Genomic DNA, 19,684 nt, shown 5'->3' with positions numbered 1-19,684 from the left:
ACTTTTATTGCAGCCATATCATTTTCACAGCCTTTGTCCTGAATTCTAAGTGTAAAACAAAGACAACTCACTAGGGAGTCTCAAGTAAAATATGAAGATTGCTGACCAACAGTATCCAATAAGACATTTACAGGAGCTAAACTTCTAAATTTACAAACCCTTGCTTTACTCGTAAAAGCAACATTTGCCATAGAGAAAGCCTAAAGTTACCACTTACAGCACAGAAGACAAAATAAAAGCTTTCAGGGTAGCACCAGGTGATCCTGAGCAGACCTGTGAGAAGGCTCACACCTCAGGAAAATCCAGAGGCATGCTCATCCAGATTCACCACACTTTACACTGGATAATAGTAGAGTTCCAAATCATAGTACGATGTACTACAGTGCACGTCAATTGCAGAAAAGGGATGTCTAGTGCCCCCATGGCCTCAGAACAGATCAGTCATCTCTCCTTAGTATCAAGAAATTTTCTGCACCTCCCTGCTCCTGGATGCTCTACCAGAGCTTTTGTAATGTTAGCTGCAAGCATAATTTAAAAGGCAACGGATGCCACATAAGGAAGTACAACCTGCCCACAGAGGAGAAAACAGAGTTTATCCTTGCATCTCTGTTAAGAGCTGTATGCTTTTTTGGTCCCAAATACACATCAGTATCTTGAGCCACATTCACATGAGCTGTGATTTCCACAGTTTCTGTGTGGTATATCATTCCTGTAGGAGGTGTTAGCATGCAAGGTCTGTAACACTGTTAGCTGTAGCACTGATAATTCAATAGACAACTGTCTTCTGAATCTGCAGTGATCCAGCTTATCCACATCAGCAGGAAAGACACTGGTACCACAGGAGGGCCTGACACTACACAAGGTAGACAGTCCTGACTGTTTGCTTTGATCAAAGGGTTTAGGGGCTGTTTCAGCTAGAGGAGAGATGTCAGCTCAGGTGTCTTGGATTAAGTCCAGGTACATAACGCAATCTTCCTGCCCACATTTCCTTTTGCTTTCAATTGGATAAACTCTCTCTCCTGCTACAGCCTAAATTATTATGTTTTGCTGCACTGCATGCTAAAAAGCTGCCATATTCCACCCCAAACTTGGCTGTATTTAAAGGACAGATTAACTGTTCTTTATGTATGCAACTGGAACTGAGTGCACAGTCCATTGTGTGTTTTAAGATCATTGTTATTTAAAATAGCCATTTACCACTGGTGTCTTCATCTTACACTCAATGCTTGAAAGGTGTATACAAAAAAAAAAAAAGAAAAAAAAAAAGACCATTGCAGAGCGGATTAATACCCACAATGAGCCAAAATCAGTGTTTAGTTAGCCTGATTGCTGCAATGTTTTTCTGGAGGGGGCGAGGGGGCTGGGAGAGAAAATGGCCTCTTCAGAATTAAGGAAAAAAATAATCCACTTACATCATAGAAAGCTGGAATCACATCAAAGGCTATGAAAACTCACAAATTGGCAGCTTGAAATCCACTAAGAATTGAAATGAATTTATACCTTTTTTTAATAGAGCTGGAACAATGATTGAAATAACTTAATCCCTGAGCAATTTCACAACCTTTTGTTACTTTTCAGAAATCCCTCTCTTGTCCTTACCTCTCAAATCATCTATTTAAATCTTTTGCCTATTTAGGACTAAATTCTGCTCTAAGCATTTGATCTTGTTGAGTTCAACAACACTGTAGAAGCTTTTAGGAGAGCTGTAGAACCTGACCTCTGGTCTTTATGCAGAAAGGGACACCAAAAAGGGTCAGCACAGTCTGAGGACAGCACATAAGCTGGTTGTGTGAATAGCTATGATTTGCCATGTCCCTTAGGAGAAAGCCAGTCAGCCCTCATTTTTAGAGTGGGAGTACTAGCAACCTGCTTCCTGGCAGAGCTGAAAAGCTACAGCACATCCACGTGACTTTTGGGATGAACTTGTAACAACAGGCTCATCTACCCTTCTGAATGGAGTGATTATAAATGAGTGACCTCTTCAGCTCCAAATTGCCAGTGAAGCATCATGCAGTTGCAGGGTGACTGATGAAATTCAGCAGCTCAGACTAAGTGTGAAGTCTTGTTGGTGTTTGAATAACCACAGCCGTGAAACAGCCAGGCAAGTTCCTGCTGGCACCAGCACTTTCTACAGCAAACCCTACTGTTCCCTTAAACAGGATGAATTCACACACACAAGCACACATATGCCTTTATTGTTTTTCCGCAACACTCATCCTGTTTGATCTCTGCACTTTCTAGGTATAAAGTTACTTCTGTTTTCCTCTGATGATAGACACCTTTAGTATCCAGCAGTCCCTCATTGCCCCTCTGAAAGGGCTTCAGACCTCTGTACTGCCAAAGTAACACTATTGCACAAGACCCGATGCTTCTGCAGAGCTGCCAAGGGTTCTGGGAAGGCTGACATGTACTCAAGGGACATCATTTCTGTAGGAGTATAGCTCTGGAACCTAGGAAAAAAAGAATGGGGAATGTCACAGGCAGATCTTCTAGAGACAAGTGAGACAGGGATTGCCCAAGGCTTATGGGCTGGACTATTCCCAAAAGCCAACATCTTCACTACAACACACAGCTTCGTGATAATACACTGAGGGAGGTCAGCATCCGCAGGAGTCAGTGACCCCCTAAAAACTTCATTTATTGCTGAGCACCTTGAGAGGTGGTGAAATCAATTAACACTCAAGAAAATTGCCAAGGACTAACAGTCCTCTGTTACATTTCTTCCTATCTGGAATAGATGCTTTTAAATATTTAATGGCACATGAGCTAGAATCCAGTTCTCCCGTATGCTCATGCTGGGGAAGCATTGAACCTCAAGCTATTTGGTTATTCTTACCCAGGAAGCATTTAAGTTGAAAGATTAATTGGTAAAATTCTTATTTTCCCACAAATTCTGTAGGGTAGTGTAACATGTTAGCAAACAATGGCTTAGCCTCTTCCGGTTTCAGATTCAAGGTCTTAGTCTGGCTGACAGTCACATTCAGATGATTGCAACTGCCCAGTAGCAATGTCAAGAGAAGGTTCCTTACTGAAACGATAATTACAGTAGTTAATTATTTGCACAGTGTCATAGGTGTGCATAGCAATACATCGTTTAGACAAGTCCCTACCCCAAGGACCTTGCAATCTAATCTAGATGGACACAGTACAGATAATTAAAGAATGACCCATGGAAGTAGGAGCAAAAGAGAACAGAATTTGATCCCATCCACTATGACTGTGGGACATGTTTACCCCTTTGACCACTTATTGTTATGGCCAGATTTGCAAATGCATGGTACACACAGCTATCGTCGCAGTTCACCTCGGTGGATGCAGCCCATCTTTATTTCTCAGGCTCTGGTGCCCTCCTGTGGCCATTCGGTTTTACACATTTGGAAGTGTTACAGTCCGCACTTCCATTTATGAGTTATTCGATATTTATGTTTGCTGTATCTTGAAATCCCAGTTATCACTCCTCTGCCAGCTGAGTTACACCCTATCTTTTGTGCAACTCAAATAATAAAATTTTCCGTCCGGAAAATATAAGTTGCTCCTGTTTCCTTCAGAGAAACAAGGAGATCATGAAGAAAAGAGCTAAAGTAGCTCAGGACATGTTGATACTGTGTGGTCAATAATATTGACAGAGGGACAGACCAACACCTACACCAGAACCATCAACCTCTGGAGGTGCTATCTACATGGCATTGCAGGCTTGCATTAGCTATTTAAAATAAGCAACATTCCCAGACCATAGGAAGAGGGATAACTACTATATAATAGCTAATAGAATATATAACTAATGGCTAAGTGTGTCAAATATTTGTTACTTATATCAAAGTGTGAGGAAATTAGAAGTTGTTCTGACAAGAGCTTGAAAATACATTTCATTTGCTCTGAACAAACCAGCATAGCAAGCTTCTCATTTCTAGAACAACTCTTCTCATTTCCGTTCATCATTTTGATTTTGTTTATCTTCCTCCTTTCAAGACAGGAGAATTCTTCTATAGCTATGCACACACATGCTTACTGTAGTCCTGATTTCTCCAAATCGGGAGAGAAGAATCCTCTACAAGCAATTTCTCTGATTTCCAGATAATCTTTCCATAGTCATAACATTCCTATTATCAATCCTCTTTTAACCCCTTTTATTCTTTACTCTCATAGAATGCCATGACTAGTGTTCAAATTCTATTCCTAATTGTTCAAGACAAAACTGGACGTTTCAAATTATAATTACTGTGCAACATTAAACTAGCACATGCATTGCATCTCAACTGATAATAGCACAGTATCAAGATTACTCTATATCATCTGACTAAAACACACCCAAAGCCTCTTTCTGTCAGGATTGTTACAGGCTGTGGTAGACGGGAAACATTAAACAACACAGAATAACTCTGCTCAGCTGCAGCATGGATGAGCCTACATAACTGAAGGGCCAGAAGACAGGTAGTCACGTACACCTTCCTGTGCAAATGTCACAAAGGTTGAATCTTTAACTTGCTACAAGTCACAAATGTACACAATAGTCCCATAAAAAGAAAACACCACACAGGAAGAATTCAGTTTCTTAAACTATACTTCATCCAATCATACTTCTGTGAAGCACATTAGCACTTCAGTAGACAATTTATTGTCCTCCCGTCCCCCCATTAAGAAACTTTGTCATATGTGTCTTGGAGTCTGAATGCCTCATGCAGTGCAGTATACAGAATAACATCATGCTGGTAGTTCACGTCTTCAGCCTTTACCTACCCTTTAGCATTTACTACCCTATTCATGTCTTTTTTCATCAGCAGTGAACTGGACGTCTGTGTTGCCTTGCCACATAACAAAAGACCGGGGGATTGTACCTAACAAACCAGTATGATCATTTAAGTAGCAAATCATCCTTCTTCTTTACATATTTTAACATTTAAAGAGTGCAGTTTAACAGAAAACAGCAGAAGCCCCAACTTACTCACACACAAAACATACAACCTAACATATCCCAGCCCTTCTATGCTTACAGCCAGTTGAAATTCCTTGTAAAATGCATTATTTTGAAAACAGGTTGATTCTACTTTGGAATAGCAATTCAGCCTTCTGAAACTTTTCTGAAGAATGTCCAGTATTTTTTGTTTAGAGAAAAAGTGAATTGATCTAATAAATAAAGCAATTGGCTTTTATTCTTCTCTCTCACACCAGTTCCTCAGAGGACTCCAGAAATGAGATCTGCTTGAGATGGGCCCCCATAACCAAAGCACTGCCAGAAGTCAAAGTCTCTGTATGTTCTCAAAGGAAATTCTGTCCACTTCACTGGCAAGCAAAAACTTCTCAGAAATACTGAGAGCCTCTACTCAAAGAAGGGTTCCAAGATAAACTGGCAGAAGTCTGAGACACCCTAAACTCTTCTCTCAAAGGTTCCTGATAAACCCACACTGGCAAACACTGTGAAGCCCTTTAACACCAGTGAAGATGTTAAAGCATCACCCCAGCAGTCATCTACTATGCTTCAGCCAATATAATCCTTATCACTACTTGACTACATAAACTGAGCAGTTTGCAAAAGAAAAGTTTTGAAGACCTCACCTGGCTTTTTTTTACCATACCTAAAACTCATGACTCCATTTACTGACAAAAATCACAGGCACAGAAAGAGATACTTAGAGGCATAGCTTTCAAAGCACTTTCCTCTATCAAAAAAGATTTTCATTTTTCTCAGATGCTTCTAGCTAAGAAACTAAGCTAATTAGTCAACACCAAAGTAGATAAATAGCAGATGGTTCATTAAAATCCATCAGGAGAGAAATTGATTTTTAAATTGCCATGTTGAATCTTTGAGGAAATTGCATTCACCGCTGTCCTTCAAACCTCCACCACCAAAATACAGACATACTAGGAAGTCAGGTAAGATACTGGTGTAATCTGCCCAAACTAACCAAGAACCTACCATCTTATGCAACAGATGTAGCACAAGAGTTTCCAGAAGCTAAAAAGAAAGACATACTAAAGCTGTTTCCAAAAAGCTTACTTGGTGACTTCAAGTCATCTCAAGCAAATGTTACACAAAAAGAAAAAGATTCTATAACAAAAACTTTTACTTTAGTACAAGTCTACTCATATCACTTGTATCCAACTAAACATGTAAAACTCACAAGTTCTATTCTGTAAATACTATTCACTATTCCTAACATTCATTGTTTCATTTAGACTATCTCCCAAACAAGAGAAAAGAATCCAGCACAGCACGTATGCACTTTCACACCCTAAGCATCAAAACGCCCATCACCTTAGAGTTATGTGTGCTGCTGAAACATTTCCTAAATGATCTGGGAGTGCTCTCCACTTTTCTCTGTCAAATTGTAAGCGCAGAATAACAGCTTCCACAGGCAACAGGCAGAGAGTTACTGTGTCATTCTTGTGGACAGACTTGCAAACTTGATAGGATAGATGTTCTCATACAAAGACTAAAAATAAAACCTGGCACTAGGAAGAAATTACCATCTTTTCTCATTCCTCAATTACACAATCACCTTCTGATTGCCATCTGCTAGCTATACAGAAGTTCATGAATGCCTTCCTCAACAAAAAGGTTCTTAATCTAACACCTTTAATCAATAGTGTGCTAAAACACTCACAGTCAGTGAAAGTCATGTTATGCCTAATCTCAAAAAAATAAATAAATAAATAAATAAAGGCCACTGGAAGAAGACTGTTAGTCTTAATAATGCCATATAGTACCTTGGGATGGAGAATAGCTGAAGCTCATGCCAATAACTGCCAAGTTCCAAAACACCCTCATGCCCCAGTTCTTCTGTAACCTGCCCCAGCCCTCTTCACTGCTGCACCCTCCAGTAACTACTTCTAGCCTTCATATCCAAATTACTCACAGCTTCCACAAGTGCATTTTGATCTATGCTAATTTGCCAATTAGTTCTGTATTCTGCTTTCCAACATTCTCACCCCAGCAGACATGAAAAGCAGACATCCAGTTCTACACCAGGATGACTGAACAGCTGAATGCTTAATGAATTAAATAGTTCAACTCACTGCTGATTAAATCCAAGCAAGGTTTCCAAAGTGAACTACATACACTGTTTCCCACCAAATAAGCCCAAGTGCAAGGCAGTGAGCTTTAGTTTAGAATTAGTGGAAAAGAAATAAAACATTTGCATGTTAGGGGAAATAGTTTTCAACAGGCTCTAAAACTGTTTTGTTAAAAATCCTGTTAGTCATGCTTTACTCAGCTAAGTTTTAGTAGCCCAGATCAAGTCTGTTCCTTGGAGCTCTTTCAGTTATCTACACAGTTGTTCTTCAGAGCTTTCCTGTCTTGAGTCTAATATTTTTGAATGTGTTTCTTCCAATAACCCAGTAATTCAAGTGCTTTGAACCTTTCAAACACCGGATTGTCACCTATGCTTACAAACACGTTGCAGCTTTTCATCCTCAACCTTGTAAATGAACGCTCCTGTTCAATAAGAATATTTGCCAAAACTTTTTAAAAGAAAATGTGAAACTGAACCGATTTTTATACTTAAGCCAAAATTTTACCAGCCTTTCAAAACCCCCACATCAGGTTCACTTTACAATAACCTTGGGATCATTTGATGTTTACATTTTTGACATGCTTTTAGAAGGCAGGGCACAGCTCTGTGATTGCCAATTCCAAGGTTGCACTGCACTCCTAGTCCACTGCAAGGGTACAAACTATAATTTTAAAAAATAAACAAACTTTCAATAGTAATAAAATCCTGTGGGTGATGCATTTTGGGGTGATTTACAGATGCTTTAGGTTACTGGAGACGACTGCTTGACTTAGAGTATATTTGAGCCATGTAACAGCACTCCCTGAAGAACCATGTTCTGTCAGGTCTGATTGCTTAGGAGCTCTACATAATTACATAAATTGCTTTCACTTCTTGTACATTACTCAAGCATTGATAGAAGAGATTGGGCATTATTTGCCAGCATACCCTCTTCTTTACTGCAAACGTGTCATCAGACTAATTAATATTAATATTGATTACTTAGCATTGCAGAGCTCAGTAAGGCAATTACCATTACTACAGAAGTTGGCAAAAATAATTTGTATAAGTAATATTTTGCAAGTCTGAAAATAAGGAGGTGATACATTGTAAAATTTTTCCTTTACCTGGAACAGTCCAAGACCGCGTATTAAGCTTTAATTTCCCTGAACTTGAGTCCCAAATGCAGAGCATGTTTCTGCAATTCATGCTCACTTTAATGGAAATAGAGTTACCCACAGATGCTTCAATTCTGCAGTATCTGATCCAGATCCTTCTGGTGAAGATAGAAATGTCACTAAATTTAAATATTAATATAAACACAAATAGCTAAACACAGACTAAATGATAAATTCTCCACACATAGCATGGGAGCCTCTACAAAGCTAACAACCTGCTCCACCTTCCAGCCATGTCCAGTTGCCTGTATGGAAGCATCCCTGAAAGATGTCCCTGAACAACATCAGAAAGTAGCCAGTTGTCATCCTGCCTAACTTGCATTGCTTTGCTCTCCATGTTGTGGAGCATCCTTTTACAGGATTTCCACAAGCAGCTGACTTCAGCAGTCTCTGGAAACATGGTTCTCTTGAAGTACAGTCACAAAGCACTCTTTGTCTGCAGAGCAAGAGAGAAGAAATCCCTTTATTTTTATTTTTTAAATACCATCCTCACTACAAAGACAGTGGGGAACTCCACCAGCACCACTCACTGGAACAGCTCTTGTGCCTCTTACAGGTGGGTTAAGTCAAAGCATGATGGAACATTTTAAACAGTTTTTTGTTGTTGTTTTTTTTTTAATGTAGTTTTCCACAGACACATTGATCTCTGGCAAGACTTGTGAATTCATATATTTATTCTGTGAGGAGTACCTGGAATGATCTAATTCCATACATTTCAGTAGTTTCAAACTTTAGTCAAGTAAACCATGAACACAACAAATGCCTTCATTTCAGCTGTGATTTAAATCCAAACTAAAATGTTACAAGATAATAACATATCATATGATATCAAGGCAAATTACAGTCGTCAAAGCTTCAGACAGCTCTATTCTCAAATATTTAATACACAATGCCTTGCAGTGGAATTCTCTATTGTCTGACAATGGCAGAACCAGTTTCACTTTGAATTAAAATCATGTTTTTCTCCCTCCTCTTTGAAATTGAGTTAAAATTCCAGGGAACATAAAAGTCTATAGCAATACCAAGTCATCACAGCCTCAGGCCAGTGCCAAACCACTGCCTTTGTTTCCCATCCCTTTTTTCACCCCCTCTTCATGCCCCCTACACACACTTATCTCTGTCTATAACTTATGTTTTGGGTATATAAATGAGAACATCTCTATGCTATCCCCCAGACGAGACCAAATTGGCAAAGTATAGACCCTCCAAAGACAGGATACAAGGACATATCTGGATCATAAAAATATTTGTAGGTTATGCACAGAAGCTGCAACATAGGTCTAAGAACAGATCTCCTCTACTGACGCTACAGGAAGCAACATGGACAAGCACAATTCACGGGTGGCACAGCTTATCAAGATGGTCCTTCTGCGTAGGAAGGCAAACTGTGAAATTACTACTGTCTGTCTGACCAGTGCATGAATGTCTCCTTTTAGGGCCCTGTCTTTTCTTGTCACATGTAAAGAAGAGTCTGAAAATAGATACATTTGAAAACAACAATGTTTGAAACTCTTACCTTGAGAGGACTTGTTTGTGATGCGGTCACAAGACATGGAAAATCATAGAACAGAATAGAATCATAGAATATCCTGAGTTGGAAGGGACCCATAAGGATCATCAAGTCCAGCTCCTGGCACTGCACAGGTCTGCCCAAAAGTTTAGACCATGTGACTAAGTGCACAGTCCAATCACTTCTTAAATTCAGACAGGCTTGGTGCAGTGACTGCTTCACTGGGGAGGCTGTTCCAGTGTGCAACCACCTTTTCGGTGAAGAACCTCTTCCTGATGTCCAGCCTAAACTTCCTGCCTCAGCTTAACACCGTTCCCGCGGGTCCTGTCACTGGTGATAACAGAGAATAGGTCACCTGCCTCTCCACTCCCCCTCACGAGGAAGTTGTAGACTGCGATGAGGTCCCCCCTCAGCCTCCTCTTCTCCAGGCTGAACAGGCCCAGTGACCTCAGCCGCTCCTCATATGTCTTCCCCTCTAGGCCCTTCACCATCTTCGTCGCCCTCCTCTGGACACTCTCCAACAGTTTAATGTCCTTTTTGTACTGTGGTGCCCAGAACTGCACACAGTACTCGAGGTGAGGCCACACCAGTGCAGAGTAGAGCAGGACAATCACTTCCCTCGACCGACTAGCAATGCCATGCTTGATGTATCCCAGGATACGGTTGGCCCTCCTGGCTGCCAGGGCACACTGCTGGCTCATATTCAACTTGCTGTCAACCACAACCCCCAGATCCCTCTCTGTGGGGCTGCTCTCCGGCGTCTCATCGCTCAGCCTGTACATATAGCCAGGGTTGCCCTGTCCCAGGTGCAGGACCCGGCACTTGCTTTTGTTAAACTTCATGTGGTTGGTAATCGCCCACCTCTCCAATCTGTCCAGATCTCTCTGCAAGGCCTTTCCACCCTCAACTGAGTCCACAACTCCTCCAAGTTTGGTGTCGTTGACAAATTTGCTCAAAACACCTTTTAGTCCTACATCCAAATCATTTATAAAAACATTGAAGAGGACTGGCCCTAAAATGGAGCCTTGAGGGACCCCACTAGTGACCATCCGCCAGCCAGATGTGACCCCATTTACCACAACCCTTTGAGCCCTGCCCGTCAGCCAATTGCTCACCCATCGTATGATGTTTTTGTTTAGCTATATGCTGGACATTTTGTCCAGTAGGATCCTATGGGAAACTGTGTCAAAAGTTTTGAAGTCCAAAAAGATCACATCAGCTGGTTTCCCTTGATCGACTAGATGGGTGATCTTATCATAAAAGGAAATCAAATTTGTTAGGCAGCACCTACCCCTCATGAACCCATGTTGGCTGGGACCAATGACTGCATTGTCCCCCAGGTGTGCTTCAGTAACTTCAAGGATCATCCTCTCCATAATTTTACCAGGCACTGACGTGAGACTGACAGGCCTGTAATTGCTAGGGTCTTCTTTCTTACCCTTCTTGAAAATTGGCACAACATTTGCCAGCTTCCAGTCCAATGGGACCTCTCCAGATTCCCAAGATCATTGAAATATAATTGAGAGAGGTCCCGTGATGACATCAGCCAGCTCTTTAAGCATCCTGGGATGAATTCCATCCAGACCCATGGACTTGTATGGATCCAGGTGAAGCAGCAAATCCCGCACATATTCAGGGTCGATCGGGAGTTTGTCATTCCCACCATCATGGTCCTCCAGCTCAGGGTACCCTGGGTCCCGAAGCCCGTCATCAGTGTTGAAGACAGAGGTGAAGAAGGCGTTAAACATCTCTGCTTTGCCTATGTCATTGTCTGTGAGGAGACCCTCCCCATCTAGTAGGGGACCTATGTTTTCTTTGGTTCTCCTTTTTCTGTTCACATATCTAAAAAAACCTTTTTTATTGTCACCCACAGACATGGCCAGCTTCAACTCTAGTTGGGCTTTGGCCACACGAATTTTCTCCCTACAAACACAAACAGCATCCCTGTATTCCTTCCTCGACGCCTGACCCTCCTTCCAGCAACCGTACACTTTCTTTTTTCGCCTAAGCTCCAGTAGAAGTTCCCTGGTCAGCCAGGCCAGCCTTCTGCCCCACTTGCCTGACTTCCGATATTTTGGAATCGCCTGATCTTGTTCTTTTAGGAGGCAGTGCTTAAAGATTGACCAGCACTGATGGATGCCAATGCCTTCAAAAGCAGTTTCCCAGGGGACCTTGCTGACTAGTTCCCTGAGCAGCCTGAAGTCTGCTTTCCCCATATCCAGGGCTGAAGTTTTGGTGACAGTTTTCCTTCTGTCACCATAAATTCTAAACTCAACCACTTCATGGTCACTATGACCGAGACGGCCGCCAATTGCCATGTCTCCCACAAGACCCTCTCTGTTCTCCAGCAACAGATCTAGGAGGGCACCTTTCCTAGTTGGCTCTCTTAGCGCCTGCACCAAGAAGTTATCATCTAGGTGCTTTATGAACCTTCTGGACTTGCTCGTGTCAGCCGTGTGGTCATCCCAGTTGACATCTGGCAAGTTGAAATCCCCCATTAGGACAAGGGGAGTTGATCTTGAGGCATCTCTTAGTTCTGCAAAGAATAATTCATCGGCGTTGTCATCCTGGCCAGGTGGTCTGTAATTGACTCCCACAACGACATCCCCTTTATTTGTTCGTCCCTTAATCCTTACCCAGAGGCTCTCAACTTTGCCATCACCAGCTTGAAGTTCCACACAGTCCAGCCCATGCTTCACATACATTGCCACCCCACCTACCCTGCCTGTCCCTCTTGAAGAGCCTGTAAACATCTATTGCAACACACCAGCCACAGGACTCATCCCACCAGGTTTCGCTTATGCCGATGATGTCGTAGCTGCGGGACTGGGCCAAGACTTCTAGCTCATCCATTTGATTCCTCCTACTGCATGCGTTTGTGTAGAAGCACTTCAAATGCACCTCCCTACACGCAGCACCTTGTGTAGCTGACCGAAGAACAGCTCCAAGAGAGCCTTCATTGGCCATGCAACCAGATGTGCTGAAGCACAGGTTTAGATTTTGTCATGAACAGGGTAGGTTTTTGTGGTACACTGGGTAGAGCAGGCTCTACTTTTTCCTGACCACCCACCAAGTGGGAGAACGTGGTGACTGCCAGCCCCCCGTGCCTTCACAGGAGGCACAAAGCAGCTGCAGGATGGCAGACCTGAAAAAGGAAGCACTGGAGTTAGGTACAGGAGAGAGTGGAAAGAGATACAACACAAACTGATAAGAAGGCAGATTTCATGACTATAACTCCTTCCACCAGCAAGCTGTGCAAGGGGCTGGTGGCAGGAGCTATGTTATGGTGATGTTATGATATCACCTGGAGGTTCACCCAAAAGTTGTTAGGTTTATATTTACACAAGGAAGCACTACTTATAATATAGGATTATATTACCGATGCTGTAGGAAACTACACAGTGATACTCTGCCAGATCAAAAGGAGAGGAGCTCACTGCTGAGGCTGCTACGTGCCTTCCTACAAAGACTTATCACAGTGACAGCAACAAGAAAATTTTAATTCTAAATAACTTCTCCAGGACAGCTAAAAATATCTAACATCTCAGATGCTGTCTAAGCATTTCATACATTCCTATGCATATGCAAAATACATAGAAGTCTTCAGTATACACTATTTTGTTACAGGGGGCCAGCCGTCTTGGTCTTTTATGCTTTGCTTTTGTAACAAGATGTGTTGACAATGACTAATGATGGTAATGAAAAGCACATGTCTCTGGCCCAGAAGCAGGTGCTGCCTATAACGCTTGCTAAAGCACAAAGCCTGACTTTGTTTCTTGGTTGTAAATTGTTTGCATTTGTTTAATAGAAAAGACTGAAAAATTAAAAAGTCATTTCAATAAAATATTTAAGTCCTCTTTGAGGAAGAAATCATAGCAGTTTGGGTGGTGCTTTTTCACCTGAAAATTCATGAAGTACTTAAGTAATATTTTCCTTTTCAAGTAATACTTAACACAATCTCATGATTTCAATTAAAAAATAAAAAATAAATAAATGAATAGTGCTTTATAGGGTTTTGCAAATGTCATTGAATGAGCATTTGGTGCTGTTTATCATTTATCATAACCATCGATTTAAAATCTTTTTTTTGTAATAGTAAATTTTAAGAACATTTAATCTTTATTTTATTTTATTTTGTTCTTTTCCCCCAGCCTTGGGCATTTCTTTCATTCATCCCTTTATCAGGCTTTCTGCTTTGTAAAGGGGCAGCACCGGTTCATTTGGGAAGTTTCCACTAGAGGGCTCGGTTCCATAGGACTTCCAACAGCACAGCAGGCAAATCTCTCTGTAAGCATCCATCCCTGCCAATCACATCATGCCACTACGAACAACTATACACCTTTGTGCTGGTGAGGTGTATCCACGATTCAGCAACAGCAATAGCTCAGCTGCCCAGTGCATATTTATTGCCTGATTTATGAGAGTGATTGTTAGACTCAGTTTTTCAAGCTACTTCACATCTGCAATTAAATTTAACCTTAGAATAGAAGGTTGATGCAACCCATCAATTAAGCACAGTTAAATGGGAGGAAGAAGGGAGAAGAGGTGACATGCAAGTATGGACATCTAAAGCCCACTGAAATAACCGGAAGGTTTTTCTGACAAAATGGGAATTGGTCAAGATTGAGGGAGGAGTGAAAATTCACTACACAGTTCTTCATACTGTAAGTAGTTCTTCATATTGTAAAATTCTCAGTTTCACTCAAGAAATGTAAAACACAAAAATGTGCCCCACTGCCCTAGTGTCCATCCCACAAGTGGACACAGCTTCTGCTTTCCAGCTGTCTAATCAACCTTAAAGAGTTTGCCCACCTCACAGCCACACTAATTTACAACAAAGCACACCTGAACCTCACACGCTCCCACATTAGCTGCTGGTCACGTTGACAGTGGACACCTGAGAAAATATAAAACAGGACCAGGTGGCAGCAATGGGGCAGACAGCTCTATACCCTCGGAGCATATATCCTTCACCTGCTCTGCACAGCTCTGTGATGGGAGCTGGGTCCCATGGTGCACCAACTGTAGTGGTACCACCAGGAATAAAATTATAGCAAGTCTCACAACATGGCACGGATTTATTAGCCACCCACTAGCTGAAATTGTGGGTGGCTTCAGCTTTCATCTGGGAGAAATTAGGTTTCTAGTGTTTCTGGTGGGGGAGGAAAATGACAGAAAAAGCTGAAGAAAGCACATCCTGGAGACTAAGGTATCCTCTTTCCCCCTCTCCTGTAACTATTTGAGCTGTCTTGTGGTTTCAGGGAGGGAGGGAGAGTAGATTACGTTCATTCAGCCTTCATTCACCCGAGGTGTCTGCACCAGTACATGTCAGTGTGCTGCCCATTTAGACATCACTGCCCAGTGCAGAAGATCCAGCTTGCAGGACCACTGAGTGCATCAGCAGTATAAATGTACTGCATGCATCCTTGGCAGTGCCAAGAGCCAATGGTCCTTCTGTACACGTGTTACACATTCCATGTGTCCCTTCTCTGCCCACCATGAGAAGTCACAAGTGGAGGAGGGAACTGAGAGCCCCTTGCTGCCAGCAGAGCCATTTATGCAGCTGGGGGCTTCAGCAAAGCACAAGCTTGCTGAGCACCAGTTTCCTCATTTGTCCATGGGGTAGCAGCCCTGCCTTTCATCCGTTCTCTTTCTAATGTGAGTTGATGGCCTTTTCCTCTAGGAAACACACAATATAACCTGGCATGCAACAGTCCAAAATGCTAACTAACAAAGCAGCATGAATTATCTCCCCCCCACCCCCCAAAAAAAGGGGGGAGTAACTTTAAAATAAAAATGAGATCAAAGAAAAAGATACAAAAAAGAAATCAAAGGCAGATACCTATCCAAAGGACAGGTTTCCATACGGTGAGAGGTTGGTGTCATTCGGGGCATCAGGCAATGACACCAACAGGGGCAGTATTGGCTGTGTGGATGTTGCCTGCACCCCTGAGGACAGCTCTGTTCTAGGAACACCACAGGAGCCTGTGGATGCAGACAGCCCAGACTGGTGCCCTTGCTCAAGGCAAGCACTGAATGGGCCTTGTTTGCAAAAGCAACACAAGCGTCAAGGACATGCAAACATTTATAACTTCCAGAGATTAAGAGAGTTCAGGGTATACAATTCATCTTTACATACACAAAGAGCAAATTCTTATGAGGTTGTTAGCTACCTCGTATGGGCTGCAGATGTGAACTCAACCCATGAGGTGAACCCGACAGCTACTAAGAAAGGCTGATAGCAGAGGAGCAAACTCATTGTCACCAGACTTCTCTGATAACTTGCACAAATGGGCCCCAGGATTTGCGTCACCTGCATCTGAAATCTGCTGCGTAGGCAGAGGTTTTGTCATGGTGTCTTGCATGTAGATGGGTTTTCTCATGCAGTGTGGTAAGTATCTCATTCTTCCCATTTTGGTGCTTTTTTTTTTGAGCAAATGGAAATATTTATTTTTGAGAAATCTGTGACTTCAACTTTTAGTTGCAGATCCCTACACCACATTCCCTGGCTGCTGCAATCTCCACCCTTCCGTAGTATTTACCTAGCCAGGTAAAGAATTCTTTCTGCAATGGAAATCCTTTTCACTCGTAACTGGCCCTGTCATAACACTAAGGAAATTTCATGTAGGGAAGGGTCCTGCAGTGTGTAGAAAGTGATGCTGAACAGTTGACTTGTACAGCCTTCGTGAGAGACTCGGCAAGGCAGGCTCGTTCTGTGAATTCAAGACACTCATCGTTCGTGTCAAGTAAACCTCATTCCTTGCGGGCAGTATCTTACGACCAGTCAGCAATACTTCAGCCATCTCCAAAGAAAAACAGATGTGTCCATTGTACTTGAGAAAGTGCAATGAAATTTTTTTGCATGTTACAGTTATGAGAGTTATTGGGTTCAAACCGTGTTAATTGCTCTGGGTGATCCGCTCTTCAGTTGCCATATCTATCGCTTTTATTTAAAATGCTTGAAACATCAAGAATGTGCAGAGATGCCAGTGTCACAAGTATCGTTACCTTTGCACCAACTGTTGGTAGCATGCAACGATGATAACAACTGAACTACTTTTTTCTAGTTTATAGAACAGAGAAGAAACAAGGACATTCACATAGAAAACAAGACAAAAAAAAAAAAAAAAAAGACTGCCACAGACACTGGGGAAGAAAGAGTTAAAAAATGAATTTCAAAAAAACATAAGAAAATATTTTTAAAGTACCTATAGTCAAAGGGACTGGGTTTGGGGTGAGGGATTGGCCTGGTTTATTTTTTAATTCATAATCACGTTGAGCCTTTTGGAACAATCAAGTTCTACCTTGGCTCAGAGGTAGACAGTCCAAAAGAGATGAATGACTGTGCAAAAAAATGATTTCCAGAAAGATTTTGGAGGAAAGGTTTCAAATGAAAGGAAATGCAATAGCCTTTAATTAATATTTCTTATGTCTCTTTCCTTAGATGGTTCCCAGACTTTGAAATAATTTTTTTCCACTGTCTTGCTTTCAAATATTCCTATACATGGAACATTTTACCACTTCTACTGTAGAAGAACTCTAAATTCCTCTTGAAGTTCCTTCTTAAAATCCACTTCTTCCCTGCACATTGGTCTCACCTCCATCATCACAACTAATGTCCCATCAGATATGTTTAATACTTAGCCTTCCCTAAGTTAGTCATTTAGCAATTACAGTTCCAAGGCAGGGATAGAATGAAAATCTCCTCTTTTCTAAGAAATTAGAATAATGAAAACAATGACTGGGGTGGAAAAAAAAAAAATCTAAGTCTATGAACAAGGATCATCATAGTCTGGTGCAATTGGATGTAAAATACCCTTCCTAGGACTTCTCTCCCAAATTCTAATGACAACATCCAGAAATGTATATAGAAAATCCTTTTAACTTCATGCCTCATCAGAGTTTAGTGATAAATGGACAGATTTATGAAAAGAAAAAAAAAAAATGTTTCCAAAGGCAAAGAGAAAATGTACTCCCCAAGGCTATCTCTTTGTGACGAAGATCTAATTTAACAAAGATCACCCTGGCTGAGCAATTTCTTAAGACTTTTAGACCAGAAATTTGTTGTGTTCATCTTAGATAATTACAGCATTGCTTTTCTTTCTGTAAGATTTTTTTAGCACCACTATTCTTCAGCATTGCCAGCTAGCAAACATAGTGGCTTATTAAATATTTTATTAAGTAATCTTTTATGCCTCTGCTTGCTATATGAATATGTGGTATTGTTCCAATTACTGCACAGAAACTTCCTGGATAATATTATTTCTGTAAGAGAAAATTTTCTAACAAAGATTTTAAATTGTATTTTGGGGGAAAGGGAAGTTAAGAAATAAAAGTACTGTGCAAAGATCTTCCTTTACATACTTCTTCATTGATGCATACTTCAGATGAGGGTTGAGCATTGGGGTCAACAGTTTATTCATTACAATTTCCTGGAATACCATTATAATTTCCTTGAACACTATGAGACCATACACCAGTTAGCTTACAGCAGCCAATCAGCACATATCCCCTGTGCTATTTCAGCCACTTTTATCCAACAACACCTTGAATCATTTGGATATATTACTTTGGGATTGTTTGCACTCAGTACACGTAAGTGTTGCTGGGAGGGGAAGGGAGAGATGGACAGACTAGCACTCGTTAACCTGGCTGTGCTTTAAACAAAGGTATTCTTTCCCTCAAATACTGAGCTGAACTATAGAATGACTGAAGAGTCCAGCAAGAGGTATCTCCTACGTACAAAAAGGCATACACACAGCACCTGCTCCCCAGGGCAGTGATGTGGGACACCCTGCACAGACTTCAGTGAATTTGGATCTTCAACAGACTGAGAGTTCAACTGGTCATAGAATCATAAAAAGGGTCAGGATGGAAGGGACCTTAAAGATCACCTAATTCCAACCCCACTGCCATAGGCAGAGGTGCCACCCACTAGATCAGGTTGGCCAGGGCCCCATCCAGCATGGCCTTGAACACCTCCAGGGGTGGGGCATTCACTCTTGGCAACCTGTTCCAGTGCCTCACTACCCTTACAGTGAAGAATTTCCTCCTAATGTCTAGTCTAAATCTATCCTCTTTTAGTTTAAGACCATTCCCCCATGTCCTATCATTATCCACCTGAGCAAAGAGTCCTTCTCCATCCTTTTTATAAGACCCCTTTAAGGGGTTAGCAAAGACATGATATTGCTCTTGCAGAAGGAACTCACCTGTAGCTAAAGTATCACAGATGGCAATGTGACACAGGTAACAATTTGACCTGCAAAACCTTTAATAAGGAGGTGAAAACAAAGAGCAAGAAGGAAAGATTATGAGACCGTGTCCCTCCTGGTACAAGAACAGCAGCTAGCATTGTTGTGAGTGCCCCACAGACCTGCTCAACACTGCAGCTCTTCTTGTGCACTGCTGGAGGACCAGCCCTGGGAGACAATAGAGTGGTGTTACAGGTCTCACTGTGTGCAAGGTTAATGTACAAGTATACAGAACCATAGGTGTAACAGGGACTGGCCAGCAAGGACAGAAAAATGCTGGGTTTTAAACAAGAGCAAGACATTTTTGTTTGCAAAATATTGGTGAGCAATAAATATAGAAGCCCCTGGGAGCCATTTTCAGATGCTTTTCCAGGGGACCACTATTCTTCTAGAAAGAGGTAAGCCCCAACATTTAGGAAGGCCTGAATTGGTAGCAAAATGGAGCTTCACTGACAGGATGATTCACCTCACCTTTGACCACCAGTTTCAGTCTTTCTATGAATCATTATTATTAATTATTAGTGAATCAAGAACTAACCACACGTTGATAACTAAGGTACATGAGTCAATGTGAAACTTAACTTTGACCGTGATCCAAAGCCTAGTTAGATCATCAGGATTTTACATCTGCTGTGCTTCAGATTAGATTTTTACTGAGACTTCAGGATATTGTGGTACTGATTCTCTTCTGATTTATTCCAGCACGAACCATAATTAATTTGATTTGCAACATCAACATGAAGCCAGTGAAGTAAG

The sequence above is a fragment of the Cygnus olor genome, chromosome 3, assembly GCF_009769625.2.
Source record: "Cygnus olor isolate bCygOlo1 chromosome 3, bCygOlo1.pri.v2, whole genome shotgun sequence".
NCBI classification, from domain to species: domain Eukaryota; kingdom Metazoa; phylum Chordata; class Aves; order Anseriformes; family Anatidae; genus Cygnus; species Cygnus olor.
This window is presented reverse-complemented; position numbering follows the sequence as displayed.